The sequence below is a fragment of the Asparagus officinalis genome, chromosome 2 (assembly GCF_001876935.1).
Source record: "Asparagus officinalis chromosome 2, Aspof.V1, whole genome shotgun sequence".
Classification (NCBI taxonomy): Eukaryota; Viridiplantae; Streptophyta; class Magnoliopsida; order Asparagales; family Asparagaceae; genus Asparagus; species Asparagus officinalis.
Genome location: NC_033795.1, coordinates 79,588,786 through 79,606,364, shown reverse-complemented (window position 1 = coordinate 79,606,364; position 17,579 = coordinate 79,588,786). Strand labels below are relative to the sequence as shown.

Genomic DNA, 17,579 nt, shown 5'->3' with positions numbered 1-17,579 from the left:
AGAGAGGTACACCGGAGCGCCGGCGCCGACCCTCTCGGCGTACTTCCCCGCCTTCAAGAACCTGGCGATCCTCCCCACGGGGAACTGGAGCCCGGCCTTCGACGACCTCGACACCGCCTTCGATGTCTTCGGCTTCCCTCTCCCGCCCTTAGTCGACGCTGCGGAGCTCATCTCTGGTAAAAAAAAAAATTTTTTTTTTTAAAATTGCGATGAAATTGACGGTGCTCGAGTTATTTCGGTGGGGAGAGCGGCTGGGTTAACTGGGTTAATTTATATAGAGATGGGAGCTGCTCTGTGATTGGCCGATCGGGGTTGTGGAGGATTGGTGACGTGTACGGTCAGGATGAAGTTGGGAGGCGCGCGGATGGGGGAATTTCGAATTTTAGAGCGCTGACGCGGGATATGGCTTTTCAGCAAAGTTGGGCTGACGGGCTTCTTTACTGGCCTAAATCAAGGCCCGATACGATGTGGAGGGAGATCCAGACCGGCCTCATAGCTGTCCGGTGTAAATGGAAAATAATCTGAGGCTCCAGTATCTTTTCATCGTGTTCTGAAAAAAAAAACTTTTTTCCCCCGATATGTATTGAGTAAAAAAGTTGATCATTTACTTTGCGTTTGGCAAAGGGTTAAGGAAGAGGGATTAAGGAGAATGGTTAACTTAATTAATCCATTATGAATGGTTAAAAATATTCTAATTCCGTTTGGATTGACTAGTTAAGACAAGGGGTTAAGACTTTTGTGTTTGGCAAATGAAGAAGGGATAAGGAGATTAATCTCATTAATTTTTTAAAAAATACCACTTTCGTCCTTACTGAAAATTTATAACTAATTGTCTCATTAATATTTTTTTCGCGTTATTTACCTTCTGAGCAAGATCAAAGATTCGAGGCGCTAATATGTAATCCAGTTGAGACACGAGGGATAAATAATTTTTTTTTCAAATATCGCTAAAATGATAATTTGGTACTATTCAATAAAGATTATTCAGAAGGTAAATTAAAATATATTATCATTTTCGCATAATTTCAACTGCTAAAGAGAGATAATGAGCTAATAAAATATTATATGGCTTCTTATCTAACAATAAACCAGGCAAAAAGATTTGATTATTCAAGGAAAGAACAATCTACTCACTAGCTCTGTATAAAATTATAAGTTTTGCTCATATAAAGATAGTAAAAGACATAATTCAACCTCTTTATACTTCAATATTCGACTACTACATATTTCAATTATTCCAAAGCTGTAGAGCAATCCTGTTGCGAAGTTGCTCACCCCTTAAACTTTCATCTGCACCAACCATGTATTGGGGGTCTTCTTCCTCATCCACCTCATCTTCATGCTCATTCATCTCTAATCCATTGAGCATATTAAAGTATTTACCATTTCCCTGATGCCTTGCAATAAAATTATGAAGAACACAACAAGCTACTACGATTTTGACTTAAGTTTTGTAAGGAAATGGAGCAGCAACTTTCAAAATTTTGAATCTTTGTTTTAAAATTCTCCATGCTTTTCCACTGCATTACGTAATTGTGCATGCCTATGATTATATTTGTCTTTAGTATCTCGATAGGCTCTGGTGGTCCCATTTGCAAAATCTCCAAGATGATAGTGCGATCCACAATATGGGGCGATAAATTTTAAAGTATTAGCATATCCCGAGTCAACTAAGTAAAAGTGACCTACATATTTAAAATTATCTGAATTTAGTACTAATTGATTCTAAAAAAACAAATGGAAAAATATTTAAAATTACCTTCAGGAACATTAAATTTACCATCTTTCAGTGTTGCACGAAGAACTGACATATCAGATGCTGATCCCTCCCATCCAGCAGCCACATAAAGAAAAGTATGATCAAAGGAGTACGCTGCCATTACATTTTGAGATATGAAATTCTTTCGATTACGATACCTGTTGTGTTTCTTTTTCTTCACACCATTACATTTTGAGATATGAAATTCTTTCGATTACGATACCTGTTGTGTTTCTTTTTCTTCACAATTACAGGAATATGAGATCCATCAATTGCTCCCAATTCACAATTACAGGAATATGAGATCCATCAATTGCTCCCAATGCTTTCTGCAAATATAAAAATGTATAAAATTCTAATATACAGAAACCTACACACATACACATTAAAAAAGACATGAAAAAAATATATGAATTTAGCTCTACCTTGAAATATGGGAATAAATTAGGATTCTCTCGAATCTTAGGATGAACGTCTACGTCAACGGTGGGAAGATGGATATAATCTTGTTTCAAAGATAAAATAGCATTAAGCACATTATTATAATGTCTGCTAATAGTCTCTCCTGAATGTTGGAATATCTCAGCTAATACTCGATTTGAAAGGGCGTGCGAAATTCCGTATAGAAATATACAAAGTTGTTCATTGCAGCTTAAATATCTAGTTGGCCTTACAGCATTCTTCTCAATTAGAACATTTTTAAGCAAAAGAATTGTCTCAGAACTCATTCGAAAGCAAGAATATGAACGTTCAGGATGTCCAGCCAACATATCTTCTACAAGCATGTGACCAGAGAATGGTCTAGTTCGACATGGTCGAGGAACCTTCTTCATCACATTTGATTGATGAATGACGCTAGTAATCATATTATTCCACATGTACTCATCCCCATCTTCATCATTCAAAAGCAACGCCTCTATAAGATCATCTTCGTCATCAAGTGCTTCAACATCATCAACACTAAGATTGCTTGCAAAATCTTCAAATGAATTCATCTTCAACCAAATTAAAAACGAAACAATTAGATAACTTTTTGTAAAGAATGGGAGCTATAGTTCACAAAAATTAACATGATTCACAATCAACACCTAAGAATGGGTGATATAGTTCACAAGTTTTGAACAAATTCGAACCAAAAAAAACAGCCCCAAAGCATATATAAAACTAATGTGATAGCTATAAAACAATCTGCAATAATACATTCTGTAAAAATGAAGAACAAAGTTTACCTGGTATGATAGCATCTATAAATTGACAAGCCAAAACTAAGTGATTTGATGTTATGGACTTTAAAACCGATACCTGAAATTCCAAATTCACACGAAAATAAAAACTCCATACAAATACACAATATATACACAACATACAGAGAAGTCATAAAAGATCCATTCAAATACACAGCATCCTTGCAAAAAAATTATTTAACATAAAAACCATCCAACATATGCTATAATCTAAATATTACAAAATCATAAATTGATTGTCTGACAATAAGAAAACTATTCTTTGGAACATGAACTTTAACTAAAAGCAAGAAAACATATTACTAAACTAAATTTGATTAGTCTTGACTCTTGAGACTTGAACATAAAGCATCAATTCAGATTTAATTTTTGTTTTTCCTTTAGTAAGCTGACAAAAGATCCAATTTCCTGCATGTTGTTGTCATGAGCTTGTGACATCCGTGATTAACCCTGAGAAGTTTGAGAAAAGCCTTGCCAGCTTGGTTGATTAAACGACTAATTTTGGAACTGGTGCATTGACGTGGCTGATGTTGGATATTGTAAATAGATGATGGATAATCAGTCATTGCATTTTGTAAATCCATTTGTTTCTTCAGCCATGATAATAGCATTTGACCGTTAAGCATATTAACAACATGCCTATTCTCCTTCTTTTTAATAGCTTCTGCTCCTGCCACACATAGATCACTAGTTATACCTGGTAAATTCATTATCTTAGCCATGCACTCTTTCATTTCAGTGGGCACCCCTTTCTTGGAATCTACTAGCTCTTTTGTAATTTCAATTTGCTGCTTTTGTAGCTCAATCATCTTTGACAAATTATTTTCAACTTCAATATCTGATACTCGACGGCGAGAAATGTTTTTAAACTTACGCTTTAAACCTGATGGTTGAGCTTGCTGCTTTATGTTTGGAGTAGAAATAGGTATTGGTTGTGATGGTAGTTGTGTACCATTAAAAGGAACTTGTGTCTCTTCCACTATTTGTACCTCCTATGAATCACTCAGGTTTTGACTCTTGTTACTATGTCGCCCCTCAGTATCATCTAATTCATTGTCTGAACTAGTGCTTCCTTCACGCTCATTAAAGTCATCGGTAGTCCCAAACCATCAGCGCCCCTTAGATGTGTTACCACCACATAGAAAATCCATATCATCAAACTGAGGAAATGGTTTGTTCTTAATTCTTAAATACTCATCATTTTCCTGCGGTAGAAAATTCATAATAAATATATCATAGTTTTAATTATATAATATTCAAATGTTTTAATGGTAGAAATTTAAATAATACCTTTATCAATGCCTCATAGTTTTAATTATATAATATTCAAATGTTTTAATGGTAGAAATTTAAATAATACCTTTATCAATGCCTCTCAATCCTTTGCAGTAGGCGCAATCACCATATTTTTACCTTCATCCCAACCCCAACCTGATTTATTTCAAAGTTTGTAATTAAGGGAATATTGTTGTTTTAAAATTTTATAACAGTTTTGCATTTGTAGTTTGCCTCTGTCCTTCTATCCAATCCTAACTTTATACTCATCGGTTACATTTTGACATTGCTCGGTAGTGAAATGACCTCCATTGTTCTTTCATTTAAGGACCATTTCCTTTAATATTCCCATCAAACAATTATCTTCCTCTATAGTCCAGTTCCTGGCACGAGGTCTTGACTACCCACCTTCGGATTGAGATTGTGATATGAAGTTCTTCTTAGCCATTCTAGATCATAATGAGAATTTTAAAATAAATTAATCAATTGAACAATGCTATGTAAACTATTCATAAGTAATCGAAATGTGTTCAATGTCCAATTTATATCAACAAAGAAAGATTGACATGTGTATGTGCTAATATAATCGAAGTCAATAGTTTACTGGACAATCCTATGTAAACAATGTACAGTGAAAAAATACTGTAACTGACATTGAACAATGATACCAACCAAACATAATTCAAAACTTAAGTGTAGAGGTAAGTAATGGAAGTAATGCATAAGTAGAAAAACAAATACTGTAACTGACATTGAACAATGATATGTAAATAATGCTATGTAAACAATTCAGTAATCGAAGTCATACTATAACAGAATCAAAAAATTGAGTCAATTATAATCGAAGTCAATAGTTTACTGGACAATGCTATGTAAACAATGTCCAGTTAAAAAATGTCCAGTAAACAATGTCCAGTAAACAATGCAAGATCAAATATTCAGTTAAAAAGGTCACTGACATCATATTTTGCTAATTGTTGGACAATACAAGATCAATATCCAGTAAACAATGTCCAGTAAACAATGCAAGATCAAATATTCAGTTAAACAATGTCCAGTTAAAAAGATCACTTGTTTGTGTTCAAAATTGCTAATTGCTTTTTTGTGTACATCCACATGTCTGTCACTAACATCATATTTTGCTATGTAAATACTGTCACTGACATATGTATGTGCTAATGGAAGTGATGCATAAGTAATAAAACAGATACTGTAACTGACATTATATTTTGCTATGTAAACAATGTCCAGTTAGTGATGCATAAGTAATAAAACAGATACTGTAACTGACATTATATTTTGCTATGTAAACAATGTCCAGTTAAAAAATTGAGTTCAATGCAAAAGATACTGTAACTGACATTATATTTTGCTATGTAAACAATGTCCAGTTAAAAAATTGAGTTCAATGCAAACTTTAATGACCATTTCAAACCCCAATTCAATGTCCAGTTCAAGGTCCAGTTTATATCAAAAAATTTCAACAACTGATTGCAAATGTGCAATGAGTTCAATGTCCAGTTAATAAATTGACATGTAAGACTGACATTTTTCAATTTTTCAGCAAATGACATTGAGTTCAATGTCACTTTTTCAGCAACTGTCACTTGTTTGTGTTCAAAATTAATTCATATCAACAAAGAACACTAACATATGTATGTGCTAATTGCTTTTTTGTGTACATCCACATGTCTGTCACTGACATCATATTTTGCTATGTAAATACTGTCACTGACATATGTATGTGCTAATGGAAGTGATGCATAAGTAATCAAACAAATACTGTAGCTGACATTGAACAATGTTTTTTTGTGTACATTATGATGTCTGTGTTACTGAATGTTCCATTGTATCTTAAACCAATAAATCATAGAAGACTATATCAAAAAATTCAGCAACTGACAGCAAATGTGATATTTGCTTATAAACTTCATACTGATATATATGTTGAATAGTGATGTATACACATTTGAATACCATAGGGCCACATTAAGTATTGAACTCAGTGGTTATCATTCCTCCTTGTTAATGTGATATATAAATATAAATATATATATATATTCACACACCCCACTTTATAGGTTAAATATATAACCCTTTATGAAAGAACCATTACTTAGCATAAACATTCTCTATCTTCCAGACAAATTAAAGCACAAGCTACCATTAACCATCTTACATATTTCATAAAAGCTATCAAGCAAATAGGAGAACCAAGGAAATCAATTTAAAGGAAGAATAGGTCAGACTTTGCATGTAAACAATACTAGAAAAACTTGTAATCGAACCAAACTCTCCAATTTCAGGTGCAATAAATTTACTTTTTTTCACCAGTTTTTTTCTAGTATACAAACAATTAAGCAAATGGTTCATAATGATATTTTCTGAACTTGTAGCATCACAATAAAGATTAAAAGCCTTAAATTTTAACCTTCGGCAAGCTGTTAAATGATCAAAAACATCAATCAACCAACTAGATTCATATGAACATAATCGATTGTATGGCAAAAATTTGAAAACCAATTCGATATTACGAAATTAACATACCTCTCTTTTCTTTGTCTCCCGTCACTTGAGATCACAATCGGCTGCAATTTCCTCTCTTGTTTTCCTTTAAATTAATTCCTATTAATAGCTCGGGAGAAGAAGGGGGAAGAAAAATTAGAGGGAAATTTTGGAGGGAAAGAAGTAGAGGGAATCAATTTTGGGGAAGATCAGGTTTGGTTCGAATCTTACCTTATAACGGAAATGATCGCTGGCCTCCCTAATTTCCGCTGCCAAATCGCGGATTGCATACGCCCTGCCTATTTTTCGACTGATAATTTGTTATTTCCATCGGCTACCCTCGCTTGAGAGGTCGGGACAATCGTTGTTCCGCCAAAGAGAGGGGAATTGTTATCCCGTATAATCACGGGTTAAGTGGGGTAAACGGGTCACGTGAGGGATAACTATCACTTGGGTTTTTTTTTGGTGTTTGGCAGACTAATGGAGGGTTAAACCCTCTTAACCCTCCATTTAACCCCTATGCTATTGCAAGAAGTCTCCCGAGTTTTATCTTTAAACCCATTTATTTACCTAGTTTTATCTTTAAACCCACCAGTTTTTAGTTGTTTCCTTTAGCCCAATTAACTTTTGGTATTTGTCTTTAAACCCAATATTTAAAATACAATACTTGTAGCACTTGTACTTATACATAATCAATATAAAAACCCCAAAATACCCCTTTCATTGACCCTATATAACCCAGTCTCTCTCTCCTCATCTTCCCCCTTTTCAAAAAGCCCTAAAAATAGAAATCGATCGCCGTTGGTCGCCGTCGCCCGTCGTGAAGCCGACGTCGCTGTCTCCATCGACCTTTTAGCTACCCCGTCGCCTCGTTTTCGCCCAATCGTCGCCTCGCTTCCTTCCTAGTCGTCGTCGTCGTTGATCTCGTCATCGATCTCGCAGTCCCCTTGTCGCCGACGCATCTCACAGTCGCTATCCCAGTCATCATTCCAGTCGAACTCGCAACCCTTTCCGATCGTCGCCCGCCGCGGTCCCAGTCATCATCGCTGTTTATCTCGCCGTTGCCGTCGATCTCGCCGTTTGAGGTACTAATTAGCACGAATTAGGTGCTCGGTTGTCGTCGATCTTAGGTTTTGATAAAAAAAATCTATTACAATTTGATATTAAAGAAATTTGTAATGTGTACGCCTCAGCTATTTGTATATTTTGTGCTGATGTCAATCGTTGTGGTTTTGATTTAGGAACTTCAGTTGATGTGCATGTGTTTTTCTTTTCTTTTTCGTTATGACATAGCTGTGTGAGATGCACTTTGGGCTTGTACATTACAATGCTTGGTATACTTGAAATGCTTCTTTGAGTTCTAGACATCTGATTTAATTTCTTCGTTGCTTTTGATACATGCTTGATAGCTTTCTTTTCTAAACCTCTAAGTACAGAGATAGCATTTATACTTATGTGGACCATAACTCGCACAACACAGAGAACTTCTAGGTGTTGTTACCATATCACTCACTGGGTGTTATTGTGAGAAAACCGGTATCTTATAGATTGAGCCAAGTCAGAACTGTGGTTGGCAACAAAGAACATAATCTGAATATGTTTGTGCAGGATTTTTTTTAAACTTTTGCCGTGTGTTCAAACAAAGGGCATACACATATGTAGTCCATTGGGAACCGTAAGTAGAAATCCAATCTGAGATTATAAGTAATATTCATAAGCTATATATAACACTAATACTTAATCTTAACTTTCTTTGTTTTTTTAGAGATGCATCAATGAAAATAACCCGTCGAGTGTGGATCGAATGTTTAAGCCAATAACGACTACTCGATTCCAAGAACTTGATAAGATTATTTTCCCACTCCTAACTTCATTTCATTGGCATATGTTGGTATTCTCTGTAAAGGCTATAAGATTTCATGTAAAGGCATATGTTGGTATTCTCTGTAAAGGCTAGAAGATTGCGGGGTGTTCTTGATGGCATACATGTTTAGCCTCGTTTCCGGTCAACCAATGTCAATTAACCAAAAGGATTGTGCAAGACATAGAGCTCGTATCGTTGCTCTATTTCTACCTGAAGGTATATTTTCTATAAGTGTAATGTTCATTGAACCGCTTATATTTGCTCTATTGTTCTTTTGATCCGCTTATATTTTGCTTTCAGGAAATCAACATGATCCTCAAGACCAATTCCCCGGATGTTAGATGCTAATTGTGATATCCAATATTTGTTTTGTAAAGTATTTGTATAATTATACTTTTGGGTCGTTGTATATAGTTTGTCAAATGCATTTGAATTTGAATGGCTGTTGTAGTGAGGTTTTTGAGTCTGCACTTGAATTTGAATGGCCGTTGTAGTGAGGTTTTTGAGTCTGCACTTGAATTTGAATAGCGGTTGTAGTTATTCTGCTCCTCCTTCTAGGTTATATTTTGCAAATGTATATCTTTGAAATGGTCTGGTTGGTATTTTACTTGCTCTGGTTGGTATTTAGTTCTGGTTTGTTGGCCTGAATTGGGTGCTCCGGTTGGTATTTTAATGTTTTGTCAATTGCTTTTTCTATTTTGAGCATAGTAGCAGATGTTTTGTACTTAGCCTCTAAGTCTTTGATATTGATGGTTAACTTTATTGCAGACTATAGCCACTAAAATTATGGTTTTGGCTAGAGAGGTTTGTCGAAACTCCTTGTTTTTTTTTTGGCTGGAAATGCAATGTTCTTGGTCGTAATTCGTCAATTGTAAGTATAGCACAGTCAATTGCAAGTATAGCACGCTAAATTTTATGCACAACACGTTAACCTGTAAGTGCAATTTTGTGAGTGCTATTTTTGTGGAATTTTATGAGTGTTATACACTTACAGGATAACCCGCTACACTTACACGATAACCCGCTACACTTACGGGATAACCCGCTACACTTACGGGATAACCCGTTACACTTACACGATAACCCGCTAAACTTACATGATAACCCGCTACACTTACAAGATAACCCGCTACACTTACGGGATAACGCGCTACACTTACGGGATAACCCGCTACACTTACGGGATAACCCGCTACACTTACGGGATAACCCGCTACACTTACAGGATAACCCGCTACACTTACGGGATAACCCGCTACACTTACACGATAACCCGCTGTACTTACAGGATAACCCACTACACTTACAAGATAACCCGCTATACTTACAGGATAACCCGCTACACTTACACGGTAACCCGCTACACTTACAGGATAACCCGCTACACTTACACGGTAACCCGCTATACTTACAGTGTAACTCACCGCACTTACAGTGTAACCCGCTACACTTACAGGATAACCATCTACACTTACGGGATAACCCGCTACACTTACAGAATAACCCGCTACACTTACGGGATAACCCGCTACACTTACTGGATAACCCGCTACATTTACGGGATAACCCGCTACACTTACATGATAACCCGCTACACTTACACGATAACCCGCTACACATACACGATAACCCGGTACACTTACAGTGTAACCCGTTACACTTACACGATAACCCGCTACACTTACACGATAACCCGCTACACTTATGGGATAACCCGCTACACTTATAGGATAACCCGCTATACTTATACGATAACCCGTTACACTTACACGATAACCCGATACACTTACACGATTACCCGCTACACTTACAGTGCAACCCGCCGCACTTACAGTGTAACCCGCTACACTTACAAGATAACCATCTACACTTACGGGATAATCCGCTACACTTACAGAATAACCCGCTACACTTACGGGATAACCCGCTACACTTACATGATAACCCGCTACACTTACACGATAACCCGTTATACTTACATGATAACCCGCTACACTTACATGATAACCTGCTATACTTAAAGTGTAACCCACTACACTTACAGGATAACCCGCTACACTTACACGATAACCCGCTACACTTATGGGATAACCCGCTACACTTACAGGATAACCCGCTACACTTACACGATAACCCGTTACACTTAAACGATAACCCGCTACACTTACAGGATAACCCGCTATATTTACACGGTAACCCGCTACAGTTACAGGATAACCCGCCGCACTTACGGGATAACCCGCTACACTTACAGGATAACCTGCTACACTTACACGATAACCCGTTACACTTACACGATAACCCGCTATACTTATAGGATAACCCGCTATACTTACATGATAACCCGCCGCACTTACGGGATAACCCGCTGCACTTACAGTGTAACCCGCCGTACTTACAGTGTAACCCGCTACACTTACAGGATAATCCGCTACACTTACAGGATAACCCGCTACACTTACAGTGTAACTAGCTACACTTACAGGATAACCGGCTATACTTACGGGATAACACGCTACACTTACAGGATAACCCGCTACACTTACAAGATAACCGACTACACTTACAGGATAACCCGCTACACTTACGGGATAACCCGCTATACTTACACGATAACCCGCTACACTTACAAGATAAACCGCTACACTTGTAGCGGGTTATCGTGTAAGTGTAGCGGGTTATCGTGTAAGTATAGCGGGTTATCTTGTAAGTATAGCGGGTTATCGTGTAAGTGTAGCGGGTTATCCTGTAAGTGTAACGGGTTATCGTGTAAGTGTAGCGGGTTATCCCTTAAGTGTAGCGGGTTATCCTGTAAGTGTAGCGGGTTATCATGTAAGTATAACGAGTTACCGTGTAAGAGTAGCGGGTTATCCAGTAAGTGTAGCGGATTATCATGTAAGTGTAGCAGGTTATCCTATAAGTGTAGCGGGTTATCCCGTAAGTGTAGCGGGTTACACTGTAAGTATAGCGGGTTATCATATAATTGTAGCGGGTTAGTTTATAAGTGTTGCGGGTTATCCTGTAAGTGTAGCGGGTCCCGTAAGTGTAGCTGGTTACACTGTAAGTGTAGCGCGTTATCCCGTAAGTGCGGCGGGTTATCCTGTAAGTGCGGCGGGTTACCGTGTAAGTGTAGTGGGTTATCATGTAAGTGTAATGGGTTATCGTGTAAGTTTAACGGGTTATCGTGTAAGTATAGCGGGTTATCCTGTAAGTGTAGCGGGTTATCCCATAAGTGTAGCGAGTTATCGTGTAAGTGTAGCGGATTATCGTTTAAGTGTAGCGGGTTACACTGTAAGTATAGCGGGTTATCGTGTAAGTGTAGCGGGTTATTGTGTAAGTGTAGCGGGTAATCGTGTAAGTGTAACGGGTTATCGTGTAAGTAAAGCGGGTTATCGTGTAAGTGTAGCGGGTTATCCCGTAAATGTAACGGGTTATCCTGTAAGTGTAGCAGGTTATCCCGTATGTGTATCGGGTTATTCTGTAAGTGTAACGGGTTATCCCGTAAGTGTAGATGGTTATCCTGTAAGTGTAGCGGGTTACACTGTAAGTGCGGCGGGTTACACTATAAGTATAGCGAGTTACCGTGTAAGTGTAGCGGGTTATCCTGTAAGTGTAGCGGGTTACCGTGTAAGTGTAGCGGGTTATCCTGTAAGTGTAGTGGGTTATCCTGTAAGTATAGCGGGTTATCGTGTAAGTGCAGCGAGTTATCATGTAAGTGTAGCGAATTATCCCGTAAGTGTAGCGGGTTATCCCGTAAGTGTAGCGGGTTATCTTGTAAGTGTTGCGGGTTATCGTGTGAGTGTAGCGGGTTATCGTGTGAGTGTAGTGGGTTATCGTGTGAGTGTAGCGGGTTATCCTGTAAGTGTAGCGGGTTATCCTGTAAGTGTAGCGGGTTATCGTGTAAGTGTAGCGGGTTATCCCGTAAGTGTAGAGATTATCCCGTAAGTGTAGCGGGTTATCGTATAAGTGTAGCGGGTTATCGTGTAAGTGTAGCGGGTTATCCTGTAAGTGTATAACACTCATAAAATTCCACAAAAATAGCACTCACAAAATTGCACTTACAGGTTAACGTGTTGTGCATAAAATTTAGCGTGCTATACTTGCAATTGACTGTGCTATACTTACAATTGACGAATTACGACCAAGAACATTGCATTTCCAGCCAAAAAAAAAACAAGGAGTTTCGACAAACCTCTCTAGCCAAAACCATAATTTTAGTGGCTATAGTCTGCAATAAAGTTAACCATCAATATCAAAGACTTAGAGGCTAAGTACAAAACATCTGCTACTATGCTCAAAATAGAAAAAGCAATTGACAAAACATTAAAATACCAACCGGAGCACCCAATTCAGGCCAACAAACCAGAACTAAATACCAACCAGAGCAAGTAAAATACCAACCAGACCATTTCAAAGATATACATTTGCAAAATATAACCTAGAAGGAGGAGCAGAATAACTACAACCGCTATTCAAATTCAAGTGCAGACTCAAAAACCTCACTACAACGGCCATTCAAATTCAAGTGCAGACTCAAAAACCTCACTACAACAGCCATTCAAATTCAAATGCATTTGACAAACTATATACAACGACCCAAAAGTATAATTATACAAATACTTTACAAAACAAATATTGGATATCACAATTAGCATCTAACATCCGGGGAATTGGTCTTGAGGATCATGTTGATTTCCTGAAAGCAAAATATAAGCGGATCAAAAGAACAATAGAGCAAATATAAGCGGTTCAATGAACATTACACTTATAGAAAATATACCTTCAGGTAGAAATAGAGCAACGATACGAGCTCTATGTCTTGCACAATCCTTTTGGTTAATTGACATTGGTTGACCGGAAACGAGGCTAAACATGTATGCCATCAAGAACACCCCGCAATCTTCTAGCCTTTACAGAGAATACCAACATATGCCTTTACATGAAATCTTATAGCCTTTACAGAGAATACCAACATATGCCAATGAAATGAAGTTAGGAGTGGGAAAATAATCTTATCAAGTTCTTGGAATCGAGTAGTCGTTATTGGCTTAAACATTCGATCCACACTCGACGGGTTATTTTCATTGATGCATCTCTAAAAAAACAAAGAAAGTTAAGATTAAGTATTAGTGTTATATATAGCTTATGAATATTACTTATAATCTCAGATTGGATTTCTACTTACGGTTCCCAATGGACTACATATGTGTATGCCCTTTGTTTGAACACACGGCAAAAGTTTAAAAAAAATCCTGCACAAACATATTCAGATTATGTTCTTTGTTGCCAACCACAGTTCTGACTTGGCTCAATCTATAAGATACCGGTTTTCTCACAATAACACCCAGTGAGTGATATGGTAACAACACCTAGAAGTTCTCTGTGTTGTGCGAGTTATGGTCCACATAAGTATAAATGCTATCTCTGTACTTAGAGGTTTAGAAAAGAAAGCTATCAAGCATGTATCAAAAGCAACGAAGAAATTAAATCAGATGTCTAGAACTCAAAGAAGCATTTCAAGTATACCAAGCATTGTAATGTACAAGCCCAAAGTGCATCTCACACAGCTATGTCATAACGAAAAAGAAAAGAAAAACACATGCACATCAACTGAAGTTCCTAAATCAAAACCACAACGATTGACATCAGCACAAAATATACAAATAGCTGAGGCGTACACATTACAAATTTCTTTAATATCAAATTGTAATAGATTTTTTTTATCAAAACCTAAGATCGACGACAACCGAGCACCTAATTCGTGCTAATTAGTACCTCAAACGGCGAGATCGACGGCAACGGCGAGATAAACAGCGATGATGACTGGGACCGCGGCGGGCGACGATCGGAAAGGGTTGCGAGTTCGACTGGAATGATGACTGGGATAGCGACTGTGAGATGCGTCGGCGACAAGGGGACTGCGAGATCGATGACGAGATCAACGACGACGACGACTAGGAAGGAAGCGAGGCGACGATTGGGCGAAAACGAGGCGACGGGGTAGCTAAAAGGTCGATGGAGACAGCGACGTCGGCTTCACGACGGGCGACGGCGACCAACGGCGATCGATTTCTATTTTTAGGGCTTTTTGAAAAGGGGGAAGATGAGGAGAGAGAGACTGGGTTATATAGGGTCAATGAAAGGGGTATTTTGGGGTTTTTATATTGATTATGTATAAGTACAAGTGCTACAAGTATTGTATTTTAAATATTGGGTTTAAAGACAAATACCAAAAGTTAATTGGGCTAAAGGAAACAACTAAAAACTGGTGGGTTTAAAGATAAAACTAGGTAAATAAATGGGTTTAAAGATAAAACTCGGGAGACTTCTTGCAATAGCATAGGGGTTAAATGGAGGGTTAAGAGGGTTTAACCCTCCATTAGTCTGCCAAACACCAAAAAAAAACCCAAGTGATAGTTATCCCTCACGTGACCCGTTTACCCCACTTAACCCGTGATTATACGGGATAACAATTCCCCTCTCTTTGGCGGAACAACGATTGTCCCGACCTCTCAAGCGAGGGTAGCCGATGGAAATAACAAATTATCAGTCGAAAAATAGGCAGGGCGTATGCAATCCGCGATTTGGCAGCGGAAATTAGGGAGGCCAGCGATCATTTCCGTTATAAGGTAAGATTCGAACCAAACCTGATCTTCCCCAAAATTGATTCCCTCTACTTCTTTCCCTCCAAAATTTCCCTCTAATTTTTCTTCCCCCTTCTTCTCCCGAGCTATTAATAGGAATTAATTTAAAGGAAAACAAGAGAGGAAATTGCAGCCGATTGTGATCTCAAGTGACGGGAGACAAAGAAAAGAGAGGTATGTTAATTTCGTAATATCGAATTGGTTTTCAAATTTTTGCCATACAATCGATTATGTTCATATGAATCTAGTTGGTTGATTGATGTTTTTGATCATTTAACAGCTTGCCGAAGGTTAAAATTTAAGGCTTTTAATCTTTATTGTGATGCTACAAGTTCAGAAAATATCATTATGAACCATTTGCTTAATTGTTTGTATACTAGAAAAAAACTGGTGAAAAAAAGTAAATTTATTGCACCTGAAATTGGAGAGTTTGGTTCGATTACAAGTTTTTCTAGTATTGTTTACATGCAAAGTCTGACCTATTCTTCCTTTAAATTGATTTCCTTGGTTCTCCTATTTGCTTGATAGCTTTATGAAATATGTAAGATGGTTAATGGTAGCTTGTGGTTTAATTTGTCTGGAAGATAGAGAATGTTTATGCTAAGTAATGGTTCTTTCATAAAGGGTTATATATTTAACCTATAAAGTGGGGTGTGTGATTTGTTAATTTCAATTTATTTGTGAATTCATGTAAAAAAACAAATTTGAGGACTTCCCCTTTCCCTCTGAAACACCCTTGACGCCTTTGTTTTTGCTTCACAAAGGATCTTTGGGGGAAACGTAAAAGGTTGGTATTTTGGCAATTGAGATCGAGACTAATAAAAACAAATTTGAGGACTTCCCCTTTCCCTCTGAAACACCCTTGACGCCTTTGTTTTTGCTTCACAAAGGATCTTTGGGGGAAACGTAAAAGGTTGGTATTTTGGCAATTGAGATCGAGACTAATTTGCAGGAACCTTAGGATTAGGAGGTACGGGCAGTTCCAATGTTTTGAGGGACTAATATGACATTATTGAATATTTCATTAATTAATGTTTAAATAAATTTTATGGAGCTGTTTGGTTGAGTGGAGATAGATTCGCGAGAGTAAATATAACAACAAGATTTATATTCTAACTGTTTGATTTGCAATATATTAGTTAGGGGAAAAAAAGGAAACGAATCTATAATATATTTACAAAAAAAACTTTTAGTAATGATCTATCACAATCATCGGTTAATTGTCGGGGGAGGGGGGGGCGGGGCTTATTCATTCAACCTCTTAATAAAAAAGATTGTAACACAATTTGGTAGGACCAAAAGTTGCCGTCTCCAAAAATAGAAATAAATAAAATTTAAAAGTAATTTCACCTAAAAAAAAATTTCAAAACCAAATATGAATGCCATCACACCCACGTTTCCTTACTTGGTGAAATTATATAGCTTTTGCACCAATTATTTTTCAACCAAAACATTGACTTAATACATTTCCTTTAATAAAATTGATGAACGAGAAACCAATTTAGCATCAATCAAATTCAAGTTGAGGAGCTGTTCTCTCTTCTTCTTCTTCTGCCGATGCCGTTGCTTCGAAATTCAAAACACAAGAAGCCTAGGATTCACCAATTAATTAATCTGGTAGTTAATTAGCTTTTTCTTTTTATCATAATTAAGTTAATTATCTTTAAGGAATCCTATTTTCCATAAGATTTGCTTTTCCATAGTTATCACAGATAGTCCTCCTATTTTCGTGTAGCGGGTTATCCTGTAAGTGTAGCGGGTTATCGTGTAAGTGTAGCGGGTTATCCCGTAAGTGTAGAGATTATCCCGTAAGTGTAGCGGGTTATCGTATAAGTGTAGCGGGTTATCGTGTAAGTGTAGCGGGTTATCCTGTAAGTGTATAACACTCATATAATTCCACAAAATAGCACTCACAAAATTGCACGTACAGGTTAACGTGATGTGCATACAATTTTACGTGCTATACGTTCAATTGAACGTGCTATACTTACAATTGACGAATTACGACCAAGAACATTGCATTTCCAGCCAAAAAAAAAACAAGGAGTTTCGACAAACCTCTCTAGCCAAAACCATAATTTTAGTGGCTATAGTCTGCAATAAAGTTAACCATCAATATCAAAGACTTAGAGGCTAAGTACAAAACATCTGCTACTATGCTCAAAATAGAAAAAGCAATTGACAAAACATTAAAATACCAACCGGAGCACCTAATTCATGCCAACAAACCAGAACTAAATACCAACCAGAGCAAGTAAAATACCAACCAGACCATTTCAAAGATATAC

General features: G+C 37.3%; 2 long non-coding RNA genes and 1 pseudogene across 5 annotated transcripts; 1 reads left to right on the top strand and 2 right to left on the bottom strand.

The window, feature by feature from the left end:
* LOC109831752 overlaps positions 1–231 on the bottom strand; it is a 1,274-nt pseudogene extending 1,043 nt beyond the window's left edge.
* Positions 7,537–9,117, top strand: LOC109829669. 3 transcript variants are annotated; one of them, XR_002244112.1, is made up of 4 exons: positions 7,537–7,868; positions 8,392–8,458; positions 8,549–8,863; positions 8,948–9,117. It is a non-coding gene; the product is annotated as an uncharacterized LOC109829669 (long non-coding RNA). The 3 variants fall into 3 exon arrangements; XR_002244111.1 differs by lacking the exon at positions 8,392–8,458 and having other exon boundaries at positions 8,690–8,863; XR_002244113.1 differs by lacking the exon at positions 8,392–8,458.
* LOC109829668 lies at positions 13,174–14,754 on the bottom strand. Of its 2 annotated transcripts, XR_002244109.1 has the most exons (4): positions 14,423–14,754; positions 13,833–13,899; positions 13,428–13,742; positions 13,174–13,343 (listed from the first exon to the last, which is right to left on the bottom strand). It is a non-coding gene; the product is annotated as an uncharacterized LOC109829668 (long non-coding RNA). The 2 variants fall into 2 exon arrangements; XR_002244108.1 differs by lacking the exon at positions 13,833–13,899 and having other exon boundaries at positions 13,428–13,601.